Source organism: Erinaceus europaeus, chromosome 16, assembly GCF_950295315.1.
Source record: "Erinaceus europaeus chromosome 16, mEriEur2.1, whole genome shotgun sequence".
Taxonomy (NCBI): domain Eukaryota; kingdom Metazoa; phylum Chordata; class Mammalia; order Eulipotyphla; family Erinaceidae; genus Erinaceus; species Erinaceus europaeus.
In genome coordinates, this window is record NC_080177.1 from 34,865,889 (window position 1) to 34,885,539 (window position 19,651).

Consider the following 19,651-nt stretch of genomic DNA (forward strand, 5'->3'; position numbering starts at 1 on the left):
CTGGAGAGGTGGCAGTCATTGACTATGTGGGTCATAGTCTGTCTGTAGCCGCAGGGGCAGTTCGGGTCGTCTCTGGCTCCCCAGCGATGGAACATAGCGGCGCACCGGCCATGGCCTGTTCGATAGCAATTGAGGAGGGCCCAATCATAACGTGCTAGGTCAAAGCCGGGTTGACTCTTGCAGGGGTCTGTGATGAGGTGTTTGTTCTTTACCTCAGCTGACTGCCAACTCTGTTTCCAAGAGTCTGGAACAGAGAAGTTCAGTGTAGGCGTAGGGGACCAGATTGGGTGACGAGACGTCAAGCGTTGGACAGGGTGGGCGAAGATATCCGCGTATATTGGCAGGTCCGGTCGAGCGTAGACGTGGGAAATGAACTTAGATGATGCCGCATCCCGATGAATATCTGGCGGGGCGATGTTGCTAAGAACTGGCAGCCATGGAACCGGGGTGGAACGGATGGTTCCAGAAATTATCCTCATGGAGGAATATAATTTGGAATCGACCAAGTGGACATGGGGGCTACGGAACCATACTGGGGCACAGTATTCTGCAGTGGAATAGCATAATGCCAGGGATGATGATCGTAGTGTGGAAGCGCTCGCGCCCCATGAGGAGCTGGCCAGTCTTGCAATGATGTTATTCTCGCGCCCACCTTTGCTGCAGTTTTTATGAGATGTTCATGAAATGACAGAGTGCGATCGAGAGTAACGCCAAGATAGACTGGCTGGGCTTCATGCCGGATTCTCGTATTGCTAAGCTGCACATTAAGCTCACGCGAGGCCGAGGCATGGTGTAGATGGAAAATAGATGATACCGTTTTTGCAGTGCTAGGGATTAGTCGCCATTTTTTACAGTAATCAGATATCAGAGACATGTCTTTCGTGAATGTTTCCTCAAGGATGTCGAACTTGGATGCCTGAGTTGCACAGCAGATGTCATCAGTGTAGATGAACTTCCTTGAAGAAGTTTCTGGGAGGTCATTGATGTAAATATTAAATAGCGTAGGAGCCAGAACAGAGCCCTGGGGGAGGCCACTTGAGACAAGTCTCCATCTGCTAGACTTGTCACCCAGATGCACCCGGAATCTTCTGTTTTGGAGAAGAAACAATATAGTGTTGGCCACCCATGGAGGCAGGCATCTTGAGATCTTGACTAGGAGACCACAGTGCCAGACCGTGTCACAGGCTGCTGTGAGATCAACAAAGACAGCACCCGTCTTTAAATTCTTCTGGAATCCATTTTCAATGTAAGTTGAGAGGGCCAGGGATGGTTCGCAGGTAGATCTTCCTGGGCGGAAACCAGCTTGGGCGGGTGATAGGAATTTCTCTGTAAGAGGAGAAATACGTGACAGAAGCAGCCTCTCAAGGAGTTTGTAACACACGGAGAGGAGAGAAATTGGTCTATAGCTGGCGGCCAGTGTTGGGTCTTTCTTTGGTTTCAAAACTGCTATTATCTTCGCATGACGCCAAATTTTGGGCATAGATTCAGATTCCAAGATGTGGGACAGGAATGAAGTGAGCCACTTCTTTGCCGCGGGGCCCAAGTTAAGAATGAGTTCTGGGGTGATGTTATCATAGCCAGCAGCTGTTCCCAGTTCTCACTGATCCTAAGCAAATAAAACTAACACTCCTTAAAAGAAGTATTTAAGGATGAAAGAAATTGATACCCAGTAGAAAACTGAATCTGGGCAGAGGGCAGATAGCATAATGGTTATGCAAAGAGACTGAGGCTCCAAAGTCCCAAGTTCAATCCACCACACCACCATAAGCCAGAGCTGAGCAGTGCTCTGGTAAAAAATAAATAAATAAATAAATAAATAAATAAATAAATAAATAAATAAAAATAAAAAAAGAAAACTCAATCTATACAAAGTAGTGAAGAATGCTGGAAATGGCCAACTTGCAGGTAAAAACAAAACCAGGTGCTGCCTCAGAATCTTCCCAGTCACTCACCTTTAGGATAGGGAGAAAAACAAATAAACAAAAAACAAAAACTCACTGATGACAATAACAGGGTCAGAAGATCAGGATCATTCCCAACTTTATTACCATTACCTCTCTGGCATCTGACAGTTGCCTTCACATTTCTGAGCTACTACTTCCTCCAAATACCCTTCTTTGATTATTATCACATTATATAATAGCTGTGAAAGTCTTTTGGAAATGTAGTGAACTCACTGACTCAGCACATATTTACTAAGCACTTTTATGTATATTCCTATGTCCTATATGTCTGACCCTCAGTTTCCTTATCTATAAAATGAAAATAATAACACTACACAGCCCACAGGGATGTTGTTCAAATTAAATACGTATCAGTAAAATACAAAGAAAAATGTTTGACTGTAGAAGCTCTTTCAGAGTATTATCATCATCAACAATACAACTACAATTCTTATCTCTACTACTACTTTTGTCACTAATTAACACTCCTACTAGGTATATGATGATAAAGAAGACCAAATTCTCGAGGTCTAGGCCCACCATTCCAGCCTTTAGGTTCTTGATTAGTCAACAATTTGTTTAGCTTCATATGTTAACTCTCTTTTCAGCCACCAGGTTCCAGATGCTACCATGATGCCAACCAGACTTCCCTGGACAGACAACCCCACCAATATGTCCTGGAGCCCCACTTCCCCACAGCCCGCCCCACTAGGGAAAGAGAGAGGCAGGCTGGGAGTATGAATCGACCTGTCAATGCCCATGTGCAGTGGGGAAGCAATTACAGAAGCCTTCTGCATCCCACAATGACCTTGGGTCCATACTCCCACCTTCTGCATCCCATAATGACCTTGGGTCCATACTCCCAGAGAGTCAAAGAATAGGAAAGCTGTCAAGGGAGGGGACAGGATACTGAGTTCTGGTAGTGGGAATTGTGAGGAGTTGTACCCCTCTTATCCTATGGTTTTGCCAGTGTTTCCTTTTTATAAATAAAAATTTTAAAAAAGAAAGAAAAAAAAAAGGAAGACCAATTTTATTCTCCCCCTGAGATAATTTACATTTGAGCTGTTTAATAAGAAACTAATGGCTTCAGAATAATTTGTGAAAATTTTGCCTTAGAAATAAAACTGGGGGGGGGGGGAGCCAGGGGTAGATAGTGTAATGGTTATGCAAAGAGATTCGCATGCCTGAGGCTCTGAAGTCCCAGATTCAATCCCCCACACCACCAAAAGCCTGAGCTGAGCAGTGCTCTGGTGTTTCTCTCTCTGTATCTCTCTCAAAAATAAATAAATAAGATACTTAAAAAAAAAAAAAGGAAAAGAAAAAATGTAGTGCAGCTAGAAAAAAAAAATACTAATCTAAAGGGAAGTCTAGACCCTAATGCCAGCTCTGTTCCCTAAGTAGTTCTGTTAGTCAATGTTATTTAGCCCCTTAGAGCTCCACTTTATCTATAAAGAGGTTAGAGGAAAACCTCTTCTAATTCTAACCTCTGAAGAAGTGAGTCAAAGGATTAACTTTAGAAACATATCTTTCCTCCCTTTATTTGAGCAATTTCACCTTTACTAAGTCAAATCCCTATACAGAAACAACAAGAAGGAAAAAAAAAAAAAAAAAAGACAGTATGTGGCCAGAAAAGAAAAAAAACAACAAAAAACTTCTCAGTTGCTGATTAATTAGTATGAGAAACTGCACATGGGGGCATAGTTGATAAGGTGGTCAGTGGCAGAGTAAGGAACTTGAACATATAATCATATAATGTCCCAAATTTGATCCCTGGCACCACGTATGCTAAACTATGTTCTACTGTCAGTCTCTGTCTCTTTCTTGTTAATAAATAAATACTAAATAAAAATAGGATGAGTATAACAACCTATTACCGGTTAAACCACCACCTTGATAGAATAGAAGAAGAAGCAGAGAGGCTCTTCCTTCTGGTTCCAGTTTTTGATTTGGCTACAACAAAATGCAGAATTCTCTCTCCTATGTGTACTTCTATAAATGAGAAGAAAAGTGGTAGCATACAGTAGACAAACTGTGCTTGAGGAGAATAAAAAAGGGGAAATATGTAAACAGCAAACTTCTTTTACCCATTGTTTATGCCAGCATGCACCATAATTGGTAAGCTCTCCACTACAAATACACAAATTCCCATAAAATTGATTCAAACCTTACAAAACAGGTTATTTTAGCCAAGTTCAAAAACCAACGTCTTTCATTTAGGTTAACACCATTCAAGAAAATAGTCCTACTGGAAGAAATAGGAAGTCACAGAACCCTAAGAGAATCTAAATGATTGATCTTCCCAAAATAGCTGAACAGTGACCTTTGGTAAAGCTTTCTCAACATTATATAGATAAGCCAAAGATGTTGCATGCATGACCTTACCATAGGTGAGTGTGCTGCCCCTGGGCTGGTTCTCCCTGTTGCATGACCTTATAAAGGAAAAAGCCCCTATTAACTTCATTGGAGAGAGCATGTTGCACAACATTAACTAGGAAAGACGACTGTCTGTACATACATATTAAAAAAAAAAAGCTATGTATGAATATAGAAGGTTCCCAGACCACTTGTAGTTCAACATGAGACTCAGTCCAGTCTATGGCCATACCACCTGAACACGCCCGATCTCGTAAGCTAAGCAGGGTCGGGCCTGGTTAGTACTTGGATGGGAGACACAGTCCAGAAACTCTAGTTTAAAGTAACATACACCATAAAGAGAGAGAGTAAAATTTAAGAGTATGGTATATCTGTCTTTGGGACCTCTAATTAGTATGTTTCTTACCTACTTGTCCACTTCTTAAGTCACTGAGAACTACTTTATAAGGTCCTCCATGTAATGTTAATGAAGTAGGTGACCAAGTGGCCCCACTACTCTATCCACAAGTGGAATGCCTGCATCCAATCAAGATACTCCATCCCCAGGACAGAGTGAATCATCACGGGCATACACCACAGAGATCAAAAGCACTTATTTAATTAGATGCTGTAGCTAATAAAGTGGCTCTCTTTGTCCAAGAGTCCTAATATACAGAAGTCACACATAGCTGGAATTTAAAATGGCTGCCTATGTGTTAGAATTTGCCAAAGAATAAAGTGAAACTGAGAGGAGGGACAAGAATGGAGATAAGGGGAGGTTTCAGGTTTTAGGTTGGGTTCACTTAATTACCAGATCCACCTGGTCCTCAAGCTAAATATCCCCTCAACTTCTCATTCCATAAGTCAAAGAACTTTTTTTCTTTCAGCTAATTTAGGTGGAATTTCTGCCCCTTAATATTTAATATTTACTAAGTCATGCTTCGTTTGACTAAATGAGAGTGAAACTATCCATAACAATTACTGAATATCTCCCAAAGGTCAGAAAACATTTGAGATATCACTGAGCACCATTTTAGCTGATTTTAATGGTCAGAGTGGGAAGCTTACACCAGAGTTTTAAAAATAAAGGACGATGCCATGAGGTAAAGTAACAATCTAACTCCATTAAATTAGGATATATCAGCAATCTCACTTGGCATATCCTAAACCCATTCTCTTTCTACATACTATATACTCCCTCAAACCAAACTCTTACCCTCAAGGCACTGCATTATTTTTTAAGAAGAGCCCTAACAATCAAGCTATAAATCTAAATGTCTCATTTTAGAGAAGATTCCAAAGATTGTTCCACTTACAGATCAATGTGAATAAAGTAGCACCTCATTTCTCAAAAGATTCCCATTTTGGAAGCAATTTCTGCCAAAGTGACTTTCCAGAAATTTTAAATAAGCCTATAGTGGCTGGGTGAGGGAAGGGCTCTTCCTTGAAGCTTAAAAATAATACAAGTCTTGACATGTATGGTATGCAAAAAAACATAGTTCCTAGAATATAAAAGTTATCATTACTGGTAAGCAGGGAGCATTCAGAAACCACCACGACTCTTTTTCAAAGAGAGGCTATAATTCAAAATTTAACTCATCCATTTCTTTCTTTCTCTCTCTTTTATTATTATTATTATTATTATTATTATATGCATTTTTTTTTTTACCACAGCACTGCTCAGCTCTGCTTTATAGTGCTGTGGGGGACTGAACCTGCAACCTTAGAGTCTCAAGCATGTTAAGACTTTTTTGCACAACCATTAAGCTAGCTCCCCTGCCTTACTCATTCATTTCTAACTCTGCCTTCAGCAGCAGAGCTTGAGAGAATTAGACTGTATGACAAGGAAAGGAACATAATAGGGGTTGAGAAAAGTGCCTAAAACAAGTCAAAACTCAATAAAAGTATCACAAATCTGAAACTCCTGCCATAGAGCTTATAAAATAATACAATTTAAAACAAACAAACAAACAGAAAAAAACAACTACAAGTTAGGGGAGATGAGAATGAATGGAAAAACTGAAATAGGCAAGGGTTTGCAGTGTTCTGCTCTGGGTACAGAATTCATTAGTTATAAGTCTCCCTTTTTTCCATCCTGAAAACAGCTAATATAGTAATAAGGAAACTACATTTAACTGGGTTTTATCATACCTATATTCGGGATTTGGGTATTATAACAGGTGGAACCTAAGGCCCTTTGCTTGGGTAATAGCCAACTGTTCTAATTATAGGCTAGACATTTACTTTATATAACCACAAGAAAATGTAAGTGTTAAAACTATAGGGTGTTGTCCTATTTCATAACATGTAATAGTATATCCCCTCTGTATAGTAATATATAGTTTTCTAAGTACTCATATGTGTACTGTATCATTTGGTTTTCCCAACAACCCTAAGAGGGAAGAGAGAGCATAGGCAGATATTGCTTTTATTTCCACTTTACTGATGAGACATTATTTTTGAGCATTTACATGACCTTCACAAGGTCAGACCACTCCTACAAAGCAGAGTAGGGACTTGAATTCAGATGCCAGCCAGCTCATCCCAAAATCATCTAACAAAGAGTAGCCTGAGGCTCTTCTGTGAAAAGTCTTTGATGTAAAAAAAATTATTTAAATTATGTTTGAAACAGATAATTGCTATGTGTCATCAGCACAGTTGATGTTTTAGAGGGCACTATATTGTATTTTCAAGAGAAGTCATAACAACAGAAACAAAAACAAAACAAACAAACAAAAACATAAAAACCCCAGTGTTTTGTTGGGTCTCTCACTCTTCTGTCCATCTAAACAGGATTAAGTAGTTATTTGTCAGGGTTGACAGCATTGTGATGTTATTTGCCAGGGTTGACAGTATTGTGATGTACAGAAAATTAAGAATACAAGACTAGGGAATGGGGCAGTATCGCCGCGGGTTAAGCGCAAGTGGCACAAAGCGCAAGGACTGGCTTAAGGATCCCAGTTCGAGCCCCCAGCTCCCCACCTGCAGGGGAGTCACTTCACAAGCGGTGAAGCCAGTCTGCTTGTGTCTATCTTTCTCTCCGTCTTCCCCTCCTCTCTCTATTTCTCTCTGTCCTATCCAACAACAAAGACATCAATAACAATAATAACCACAACAATAAAACAAGGGCAACAAAAGGGAATAAATATTAAAAAAAAAAAAAGAATACAAAACTGAATAAGGCATACTTTGTACCTTTCAAAAGCCAAGTAGATAAGAGGGAAAAGTGGACCTGCAGATGTGCTAAAAGAACACAGAGGAAGAAGAAACAAACTAATATATATATATGGCTATCATGATAGAATGGGAAACAATAAAAAAAAAAAATCACACCTGGCTCTAGTCTTTCAGTAACTTACAATCCAACAGAGGAGGTACTTGCAAAGACAACAAAATACAGAGCAACAGATATAGATATAAATATTGCAAAACAAGTTGAGGTACTATTAAGGATTCAGAAGACATAAAGACCACGTCCAAATTTTTTGGGAAAAAATTAAACATGATGAATGGGGCTTTAGAGAATGTTTCTATCTTAGCAGAGCAAAAAGAAAAGTGCTTCAGGTGTCTCCCTCCCTCTCTGTTTCCCTTTCTCCTTTCAATTTATTTCTGTCCTATCAAACAAAATTAAATAATAAATATTTTAAATTCAAGTTTTCAAAAATAAACCCAATAGCATATAGATACATTCCAATCAGTTTATTTTTCCTTCAGAAGAAAAGTACATAGTTTGTCGCATAATTTTAGATCATTCCATTGCCTGAATTTGCTTCATTAGCCTAAACTAAATCTTAAATCTTATACTGGCTGAGATAGGTCAAGGGTGGTCAAAACACACTTTTTAAACTTACTAACCTTTCTCCTGCCATCTCCACTACAATGTTAGAGCAGTGCTTCATTTTTTTTTTATGACAACAGTTTCTAATATGTGTCCTATCTCCTATGAGATGTCTCACTCTTAGAATCTTTCTATCATGCTATAAATTTCTACTACCCACTCTCTTTTAGAAGAAAAAATAGATGTTCACACTCTACTAATTGCAAATCAAGTGAACTAATCTTAGAATTAAGACAGCTAATCTTCAGATTACATACTCTTCTACATATATTCTCAAATGTGTATATTAAAACTCAATAGACTCTATAATGGAGGTGCACAAATCAGTCCACAGGATAAATATGGCACCCTTTTCCCCTAATAAATTTTGTAAATATATTTTATTAGATTATAGCTATGGTTATGTTTTCATATCATCTATATATAGTTTGTGAGTAGCTGTCACAGAGATTTTCTGACCTCCCAAACCTAAAGCATTTATTATGTAGTACACTATAGGAAAAGTTTGCTGACCTCTTTTAACATTAGATGCATTCATCTAACAAGCAGATAGGAACTATTTTTGGGAACTGTTCTAAGTGTTGGATAACTGTTAAAGAACCAGAAAAAAATAAGCCCCCCCCTCATTTTCAGAGGCCATAATCTATTGAAAGGAGACAAATACAACTGATTTCAAAGAGACAGCAGGATATTTAGAGTGTCTAAGGATTCTGAAGAAGTAATGATTTCTTAGAATATGCAAAGTCATGAATATGGCAGCTGGGGAGATGCCACTGAAACTGATATTTAAATGACAAGAAGCTAGTCGTGCTAAAATCTAAAGAAAACTTATTCTAGACAGAGAACAGCAAAAATCTCAGAAAAGGAAATGACAGACCCAATCAAGAACTGGGTCCACCTGCATATTAAATGTCAGGATCAGGCAAAAACTAGTAAAGTCATGGGTCCCTTGTAATATACCGAAAATAGACCTAATAGCTTTTTTCCAAAATGAAGACCCTAAATTGTCATCTGCAATATTCTTGCCTTTAGGTTCATAATTAGTCAATGATTTGTTTTGCTTTATATCCTAACTCTTTTTCAGCCACCAGGTTCCAGATGACACCATGATGCCAACCAGACTTCCCTGGGCAAATGACCCTATCAATGTGTCCTGGAGACCCGCCTCCACAGAGTCCTGCCCCACTAGGGAAAGTGAGAGGCAGGTTGGTAGTATGGATAGATCTGTAAACATCCATGTTCAGTGGGGAAGCAATTACAGAAGCCAGATTTTCCACCTTCTGCACCCACCCCATAATGACCATATTCCTAGAGGGATAAAGAATAGGAAAGCTATCAAGGGAGGGGATTGGATACTGAGTTCTTGTGGTAGAAATTGTGATACCCCTCTTATCCTATAGTCTTGTTAATATTTCCATTTTACAAATAAAAAATGTTTTTAATGATTTATTTATTGGATAGAGATAGAGAAAAACTGAGAAGGGGATAGAATAGGGACAAAGAGAGACTTCTACAGCATGACTTCACCACTTGTAAAGCTTCCCCCCTACAGGCTGGGACCATGCACTTGAACCCCGGTATTTGCTCATTATAACACGTGTACTCTACTGGGTGTGCCAACTTCTTACTTTTGATGTGCTGAAAATGACCTGGAGCTTCATATGGCTAGGGTCCCAAGAAAATATCTCTTTCTAGTGACAGTTTCGCTAAGGAAAAAATTACCATCCACCATCCCACTTCCCAAAACAATTATAGACAAAAGTGACCATTTCATGTGTGTTATATTCAATTAATTTATCAAACTGAATAATTTTTATGAGTCCCATTTCAAATGAAAATGCTTTTTTAAGAAATGGAATTTCCTGTCATTAAGCATAATTATGGCTATTTTCTTAAGTCCACTGTGTTATTCATTCAATGAAGTGAGATCTTTCTCCTTGCCACCTCTGTATACCAGCTGTGCACATATGCCTGTAGAAACTTTTCAAAGCAGCTGGTTAGTTTGGACAAGAATGCAATATTCCTTTAGAAGTTGTAAAAGTGTACCATATGTCTTAGTTTACCATCTCCCAACTAAATCGAAGAGCTTTTCAGAAGAGAATTTCATTAAGTTGATAAATAGATACCAAATCAGCCTCCTTTGCTAACAGTCTTTTTCCCTCTAATTTTCTTAGGTAACTTAATGAGACTCAGAAGACAACTTCCTCCTTTTAGATCTAAGAGTTAAAGAAGTCAGAAGTATTCAGAAAAAAAGGTCAATGAGATATCATTCTGTTGGTATGGGAAATTGCAATAGTTATAAGACCTTCTCTTCAGGAGGTATGACATGACATCCAACCAGTCTTACAAAGACATGACACTGCACCGATCTATAGAACAAGCCTTTATCGTGGTGAACACTGTGTAGTGGCAGGCATGGATTTTCATAACTGGACTTGAACAAAATATAGGACACTGTTGAAAAAACATGTAGAATGGCAAATCTTCAAGTTGTGCACTTTTGTGGGAGAATCCACTGTACAGCTTCTTAAAAGAATTAAGCTATAATTATTTTTCCCCTGCAAAGTGGAGATAAAATAGTGCAAACGCTCAAGCTGGTAGACACTTTTCTAAGTGCTCAATAAATTACCAAATCTGCCAATCTCTTCATATGCTTTACCCTCAATGAAACTTCAACAAATCTCAAAGGCTCAGAAGAATTGCCTAACAAAAAATATATATATTTACTTTGTAAATGGTAGAATCCACATTCAGGGTTGACCGACTCCAAAGTTTATTATCTTAAACAAAATTGTATATTGCTAGTCTACCAGCACACTTCTAAGTTTTAATTACTACCTTAGCTGTGATTTTTACTACCAGCACTGTTTTACAGAGAGGATCTGAGGCTTAATAGTTACTAATATTGCCAAGGTTACACTGTTAATAAATGATAGAACTGAAATTGAGCTTTGGATGCCTTATACCAGAATCAATTTTTTACACACTAGATCAAACAGTCTCCTTAAAAATAATTATCTGTTTTGAAATGTAGTTTTATGGTTGCCAAAAAGATGAACATCCTGTTTAACGCAGAATTCTCCTTGTTAAGCAGCAACAAGCTGATGTGCACTTTGAGGTGGACCACCACTCCAGCTCTTTCTCCTTTATTAAGGCTAGGAGTCAATTGCCTTCTTTCATCATTATTGCTCATATATATTTTTTTTTCAGTACAGAAGAACTAAAAGGAAGCTAAATAATTCTTCAATTTATGTTTCTATCAATAGTAAAAAATATACCACTTCACTCCTGTGAGAATGTCATACATCAGAAAAGGTAACAGCAGCAAATGCTGGAGAGGGTGTGGGATCAAAGGAACCCTCCTGCACTGCTGGTGGGAATGTAAATTGGTCCAATCTCTGTGGAGAACAGTCTGGAGAACTCTCAGAAGGCTAGAAATGGACCTACCCTATGATCCTGCAATTCCTCTCCTGGGGATATATCCTAAGGAATCCAACACACCCATCCAAAAAGTTCTATGTACACATATGTTCTTGGCAGCACAATTTGTAATAGCGAAAACCTGGAAGCAACCCAGGTGTCCAACAACAGATGAGTGGCTGAGCAAGTTGTGGTATATACACACAATGGAATACTACTCAGCTGTAAAAAATGGTGACTTTACCATTTTCAGCCAATCTTGGATGGAGCTGGAAGAAATCATGTTAAGTGAAATAAGTCAGAAACAGAAGGATGAATATGGGATGATCTCACTCTCAGGCCGAAGTTGAAAAACAAGATCAGAAAAGAAAACACAAGTAGAACCTGAAATGGAATTGGCGTATCGCACCAAAGTAAAAGACTCTGGGTGGGTGAGTGGGGAGAATACAGATCCAAGAAGGAAGACAGAGGACCTGGTGGGGCTTGTATTGTTAAATAGGAAACTGGGGAATGTTATGCATGTACAAACTATTGTATTTACTGTTGAATGTAAAACATTAATTCCCCAATAAAGAAATTTTTAAAAAGTAAAAAATAAAAATAAATGTGTGCCACATGCTTAAAGAAAAGTGGGAGATTAGTGGAAAGTAAATAATATGCAAAATGAATGATTGTTTTCCTTTCCATTCTCCATTACATTACCTTTCTTCCAGAAACATTTGAAATGTATGTACCGTACCAGAAGAATCAATTGTTCAACTGAGAAAACTTAACCCTAGCAGCAAGACAGAAAGATTCCATAAAGCAATACTTCTAAAATTCACTTAAACTGGAAGTCTTAGTTTAATTAACACTCATTTTAATTTGTGTTTAGTTACTTGGATACAGATAAACACAAACCTAGGAAGAAGTTCCATGTTACTTTTGTGGCACGATGCTTCACTGAGTGAGGGGAATTCTGCTATTAAAATGGGGGGATCAGGAGATTACTTATTTGGCACTCAGGTAAATAGACATGACCACACACCAGAATGTAAAACACCATCTAGAGAGATCATTTCACTGGAGGGTCTCTGAGGATTTGCTGAGAACAGAAGCTGGCATACACAAAGCCAATTAGACTACTGGGCACATTTTACACAACCTTATTTACTCTCACCATTTTTTAGAACTCAGAACTACTGCTGACCCCTTAGAAGGTCATGAATGGGGTGATCTTTCCAATATATTTAATTCAAAACTGAGAGCGGAATGAATACACAAAGAACCAAGAGAGAGCATGAGAGATAGGGGTCTCCCTTTTAACCTTTAAAATAATAACAAATAAATAATAATGAATGAATGAATGAATGAATGGATCATAAGCTAGAGAATCCATTGGTATCAGAAAGATCTCTGGCAAACATTGTGGAAAGCAAACTATAAAAAGCATCCGCCACTCAGTCAGGAGTGTCTGTCTGGTAAACACACTAAATCAACAAAGTTCACTGCTGGAGTGTCAAAATAGGCAAAATGGCATACACAAGGAAAAATACTGAGGGACTTTCCAAATTAGTCCACTAAATCCCTCCTAATTTCAATCTTTGTTGGCTAATCTGAGCTGAAAATATTCATGATAAGCCCCTCTTAAAAAAATAAATTATCAGACTGTTTCTCTAACATTTTCTATATGAGGGAGGTGGGGGGGTATGAAAATCAAGGGACTATTAAGCATTAGAAACCAGGGGTGAGAGTGAAGGACAGTATTCATTTTAGTAATGAATAGCCACTAGTAACCAGAAAAAATAAATTACTTGAAACTCAAAGGTAAATATAAAACAAAGTAGCCTTTTGATCTACAGCACTTGGGGGAAGGACAGAAAGAAAAAGCCAGCAAAGAAGACACAGGATTTATTCAGATTACAAACTGACATGTATACCGAGTGTGCTGGCCTCCAGGTGGTTCTGGGTAAAGAAGAAGAATAAGGAAAAGCCGTCAAGCACAGTCCATATAAACATGACCTTGGCCCTCAGAGGAAAAAAAAAACTAAGCAATGAATTCCAAATATAGGAGTGCAGTCTAAAAATAACCCTTCTGTTTCTACAGAGATATGTTCCTTTTAGTACTCATTCAAAATGCATGGGAAGCTAAAACAGTTTAAGTGAATTTCCAGATATCAAAAGTTAAGTAATGATCTGAATCATTTCCACTAGCAGTAAGAATACAATTTCTCCTTCCTTTAGTTTTCTCTTGGGGGTGGAGGGAGAAAGTATAGAGAGGGCAAAGACACGAGTGGATAAGAATGCCATTTCTAAATCTTAGAGAAGCTGATATTATCTTTAGGTGAAGTATCTTAATATCTCACTTAAGTCATGGGAAACCCTTAGCTCCTTGGAACTGTGTCAGAGAAAACCACTGCAATTATTATTTTTTCCATAAAGGAAGATGAATAGATGACAGAACGCTGACATGGTGATTACATTTTAATGCCACAAATTTAAAAGGCTTCATTATCACCACCTCCAGTTATTTTTTTTTTAGTATTATAAAAAAAAAGTGGTGAGAAAAAGCAATTTGTGATTTCAAATATGCTGTAATTCCAGTCCTTCTTCAAAAAACATTTAAGAAATGCATTAGTAACCTGGTTCTATATCCTCTGCTGACTCCAACTAAGTAAAAAGAACCTCTTTCGCAATGCTAGGAAGAAAAAGACAGTCTTATATGTTTATCCATGGTATTTAAAGTTATACAACTGGACCAGCAAGATAGCTCATCTGGGAGGGTGCCTTCTTTGTCCTGTGTATATGACCCAGGTTACAACTTGACCCCCACCATACTGGAGGAAGTTTTAGTGTAGTAGCGTCTTTCCTTCTCTCCTCTGTCTCTCTTTATATCTGAAAAAGTTGGTCAGGGTGGGGAAATCCTATAAAGAACAAATAATTACCCCCACCTGCAGGGGAGTCGCTTCACAGGCGGTGAAGCAGGTCTGCAGGTGTCTATCTTTCTCTCCCCCTCTCTGTCTTCCCCTCCTCTCTCCGTTTCTCTCTATCCTATCCAACAATGACGACAATAATAACTACAACAATAAAACAACAAGGGCAACAAACGGGAATAAATAAATAAATAAATAATAATAATTAAAATGATTATTATTATATTTAATAATATGACTATAATAGTGATACAAAAAAATCTAAAGCACACAAGAACAACAGTCCTGCCTCAACTATCTCAGTGCAAGAGAAAGATATAGCTGAGTGCTAATGACTAGAAATAAGAAACCATTGAGTCCTATTGTATCTGGAGCAGTGAGGACTAACCATTGGTTAATGCTGGGTGTGCATTTGAATGTCAAGCAGTTATTCAGTGACAGTAAACAAAACCCCATCCCTACTTTGAAGAAGAGTCAAATTTAGTGAAACACCTTACAAGTCTGAACATATCACCAAATCTGTTACAGAGGTACCAGATCTGGCCTGGAACATTGAGCAAAGTGGCAGAAGTATGAGGTTAACGATAACCTATCAAAACAAAACAAAACAAAAAACTCTCCTTTTCTCTGCCTACTTTATGCAACATAAAAGATCATTTGGGGGGTCGGGCGGTAGTGCAGCGGGTTAAGCAAACGTGACACAAGCGCAAGGACTGGCTTAAGGATCCCGGTAGGAGCCCCCTGCTGCCCACCTGCAAGGGAGTCGCTTCACAGGCAGTGAAGCACGTCTGCAGGTGTCTATCTTTCTCTTCCCCTCTGTCTTCCCCTCCTCTCTCAATTTCTCTCTGTCCTATCCAACAACAAACAGCATCATCAACAACAACAATAACCACAACAAGGCTACAATAAGGGCAACAAAAGGGGAAAATAAATGGCCTCTAGGAGCAGTGGATTCATGGTGCCCCAGCAATAACCCTGGAGGAAAAAAAAAAAAGATCATTTGGTGCTCGATTCAGCAGCACATATGCTAAAGTTGGAATGATACAGAGATTAGCATGGCCCCTGCAAAGATGATAAACAAGCTCATGAAGCAATCATTCCATTAAAAAAAACGAAGAGAGAGAGAGAAAAAAAAAAAAACACATTTAAAGAATGGCCAGTGTTGTGGCTAGGGAAATAGTTTAGCTGATAAAGTGCAGGATTTGCATTTCTGAGGCTGGTTCCATTCCTGGCATCTTGTACTGGATTGGTGCTCTATTGTCTTTCTCCTGTGTGAATCTGTCTGATACGAAAAAAATAAATTATTAGAAAAAAGAGTGGTCACTGTTGGGACAAATTAGGCTTGCAAATCATACTTCTGGTAGTTGGCCACCATCCCAAACATACCCATCGGACCATCAACAAACACAGATCTCACAATCTCACAGTCAGCTCTCAGGGTTAAGCAGTGTAGAGAACAAGAAGCTGACCTACATAGGTGGTCTGTAACAGAGAAGCAAAACTTTCCCCCACTCAGAGCTGAAAGCACACTTTCAGAAGTGAGGACAGAAGGAAGGAAATGAAGGGTACACCACACCTTTCCTGCTCACATGTAATGCCAGTTCTGTACAGTGGCCTCTGAAAGCATCAGAAATATTTGTCAGGTGTGTGTGTCTGTGTGTGTGTGTATGTGTGTTTCCAGCAGCTAATATTAGAACATAAGGGGAAAACTTTAGGTATGTCATAGACTTATCAGTTTGACTGTTGAGAAATGAATATTTTGACTCAAAACAGTTGCTAGTTATCTTATTGGGAATTTTACAAGACTGATGCTGGGCACTTTAATTAAAGTATAGACATGAGAAAGAGTCACACAGAAATACAACCTGAGGTATAGAAGTAGAAATCACAGCTTTGCACAACTCAGGGGCACCATGCACACTGTACTTTGTGACTAGAGTTGGGTAGTTCCAGCCTCTGTGGGGAGGCTGAGTATCAGGGCTCATTCCCAGCTTCTAGGGAAAGGGCACACTCACTGCATTTCTAAAATTCATGCCTCCAATCTACAAGTGATCCTTTCCTATTTGAAAAATAGGGGGACTGGATGATAGTGTACCCAGTTAAGCACACACATTAAATTGTATGAGGACCTGGGTTCAAACCCTGGTCCCCACCTGTAGACAGGAAGCTTCATAGGTGGTAAAGCAATGCTGCAGGTCTCTCTCTTTCTCTCTCTCTCTCCCCCTCTCTCTCTCTCTCTCTCTCTCTCCCCCGCCCCACTTCCCTCTCAATTTCTCAGACAACCAAAATACTTTGAAGTTGTTTTAGTTGTTCCAATGCCATTAGACTTGAGAGTATTTTGACATATAGGTATGTTATATGAGTGTAAATATACTGCATAGAAATACACTGGCAATTTTTCACTATTTTAATAGCAAGATCTTATATTTTTTAAGTATTGTACAGCATGATTTTATGTACTCTCTTCTTTGATTTTTTTTTTTTTTTAACAAACCCTCTGTTGGTAGGCAGGGAAGTCAGGTACCATGATATTCAATTTACCAAAGAGGAGATTAGATAAGATCAGATCTTGCTCAGGATCATAAAAGCAGAAGTGGAAAAGCTTGCCTAAAGGTTGGATCAAATCAAGATCTTGGACTGCCAAGCCTGGCGCTCTACTGCACTACCCTGATAAGTCTGATACCCATGAGCCACACTGTACCCAGTCTCTGAGATCCTCACTGCCTAATGGAAGAAATGGAGAAAAGGAAGTTTCTAAAGTAAGGTAGAGGCAGGAATAAGATCTACCTAATAATTGGATGAGGGGGTGGGGGTTGAAAACAGCTTTATCAGTGTTGCTTCAGTAAATACATTCATTTTCCCCCTTCATCATGAGTGCCATTAATTATCAAGAATTGCATGAGAACAAGCATTATTAAAAGCACTAATGAATATGGACAAAAAAGTAACTCATTCTAGGCAGAAGTTACTTTTATATAGTATTTCAACTTGTAGCACCTTTAAAAGTTAGTAAAAATTAAACAAAAGCCACACTGAGCATGTTTGCTTTAATCAATCAGTCAATTGTAGGTTAAGTACATAGGTTAAATATTGAAAGGTTAAGTGTCAGTGGTAAAGTAAAATATATTTCCCTTGGCCTTCAGAAGCTTAAATTTTAGTTAAGGTCTAAGACATCCAGAAAACAGAGCCATAAATCTTCAGATTTCATGGCTCTCTTCCTTGGTTCAATCTACTTTCTACCAGAAATGTCTGGGAAAACAAAATCCCATAAATTACAATCAAGTCTACCATATATAGGAGTAAAGAAAAGTGCTACCGAGGGCCAGGAGGTGGTGAAGCTGGTTAAGTATACATGCTTCTATGCTCAAGTACTGGCACAAGGTCCAGGGTTTGAGCCCACACTCTACACCTGCAGCAGGGACGCTTCACAAACAGTGAAGCAGGTCTGCAGGTGTCTTTCTCTCTCCCCCACCCCTTTCAGTTTCTCTCTCCTATTGAATAAAATAGAAGAAAAGGTGTGGGGGAGAAGGGAGGATGGCCATCAGGAGAGGTGGACTCACAGTGCCAGCACAGAGTTCCAGCAATAACCCTGGAAGGAAAAAAAAAAAAAGTAATACCAATTACAAGCAGGTGTGAGACAAAGCAAAAAAGGAAAGTAACCTTTAGGGAGGAGAGAATGTAAAAGAGCTTCTTGAAGTGCTATAACAAGAACAAGCTATGCTTCTGAACATCCCAGAAGACAGCTGTTGAACCAGGACAATCATCTGTGCATGCCCATGTTCTCCCCAAGGGGTTATTTCAAGAACCAGTTAATTGCTATTCAGTAAGTTTTTCCTGTCTCGGGAAAAGGTTTTTTTAAAGAAGAGAGGACTGGGTGGTGGCACACCAGGTAAAGTACACATCTTACCACATATAAGAATCTGGTTTATGTCCCTGGCCCCCACCTGCAGGGAGGAAACTTCATGAGCAGTACAGCAATGCTGCAGTTCTCTCTCTCTCTCTCTCTCTCTTTTTCACTCTGTCACCATTTCCCCTTTCAATTTCTCTCTGCCTCTATCAAAAAAATAAATAAATAAAAATAAAAGGAAGAAAAATGACCACAAGAAATAGTGGATTTCTCCTTTCCTCCTGCAGCTGCAGGTACCAAATCCTAGTGATTAGTCTGGAGACAAAAAAAAAGTTTCTGAAGCTAGGCTGTTGGTGCTGGTAGTAGTAAATAGTGTTAAAATCCTCTTCAGCACCTGACCTCACCTAAGCAAGGTTTTGTCTTGCTGTGATTAATACTTGAATCATCTGGGAATAGAGAGAAGTCTACAGATAGGAAGCGTCCTGTGAAGGACATATTCTATATTAGCACTGTCTAGGAGAGTTAATTGCCACTAGCTACACATGGTTACATCTGAAATGTAGCTAGTATGACTGAAGCACTGAATTTTAATTAATTATAATTTAAATGGCCACATGCAGCACGTTACTACCATATTGGACAAGACAAAACAAGATTTATTTGAAAGACTTAAATCTCAAACTACTACTTTGACTCCAGTCACAAACCACAATGACACAATCAGAAGCCCATCAAAGTTGAAAATGTCACAAAGAGATAAAAGGAAGATTTGTGTGGGGTGTGTGTGTCTGTGTCTGTGTGTGTCTGTGTTATAATACAGATTAATCCACTCAAAATGCTCAAGTAAAAAAGCTGCTGTGTGAAGAGTTCAAATGACTGATAGCAGATAAGTCCTTACTGCTTATGAAATTAGCCAGTCACCTCTGGGGCAGCTGGTCCTGAGGACTGGCAAGTCAGACAGGCTACCTTTTTGAGTCTACTGGGGTCAATAACAAAATAGGCCCCGATACATATTATGAAGGTGTGTTTACTACTCTTCTCTCAGGTGAAAACCAGGCTTCTTATACCAGATCTTCTTCTCCCATATCAATGGTAAATACAATGCCAGACAAATGCAAATAAAAGATTTTTTTTTTTTTAAAAAGGGTTTTTACCTGCTGGAAATTTCTACTTAGGGGGAATTTGGGAAGGCATTATTTGTTTCCTTTCCAGTCAAAGCTTTGTTAGGCCACAAGCAAGTCAAAAGCAGTTAGCTGTACATTGTACACATTTAAAATTCAATTATCCCTACTTCTAGTGGAAGTCATTAAGTCAAATACATACAATTACTACAGATAGT

General features: G+C 38.8%; 1 protein-coding gene and 1 non-coding gene across 5 annotated transcripts in view; one reads left to right on the plus strand and one right to left on the minus strand.

Moving 5' to 3' along the window:
* LOC132533436 (disheveled-associated activator of morphogenesis 1-like) overlaps positions 1-19,651 on the minus strand; it is a 113,886-nt gene that overhangs the window by 60,221 nt on the left and 34,014 nt on the right. The window lies entirely within an intron of this gene.
* On the plus strand, positions 15,469-15,570 carry LOC132533602 (U6 spliceosomal RNA). Its single transcript, XR_009545465.1, has one exon. It is a non-coding gene; the product is annotated as a U6 spliceosomal RNA (small nuclear RNA).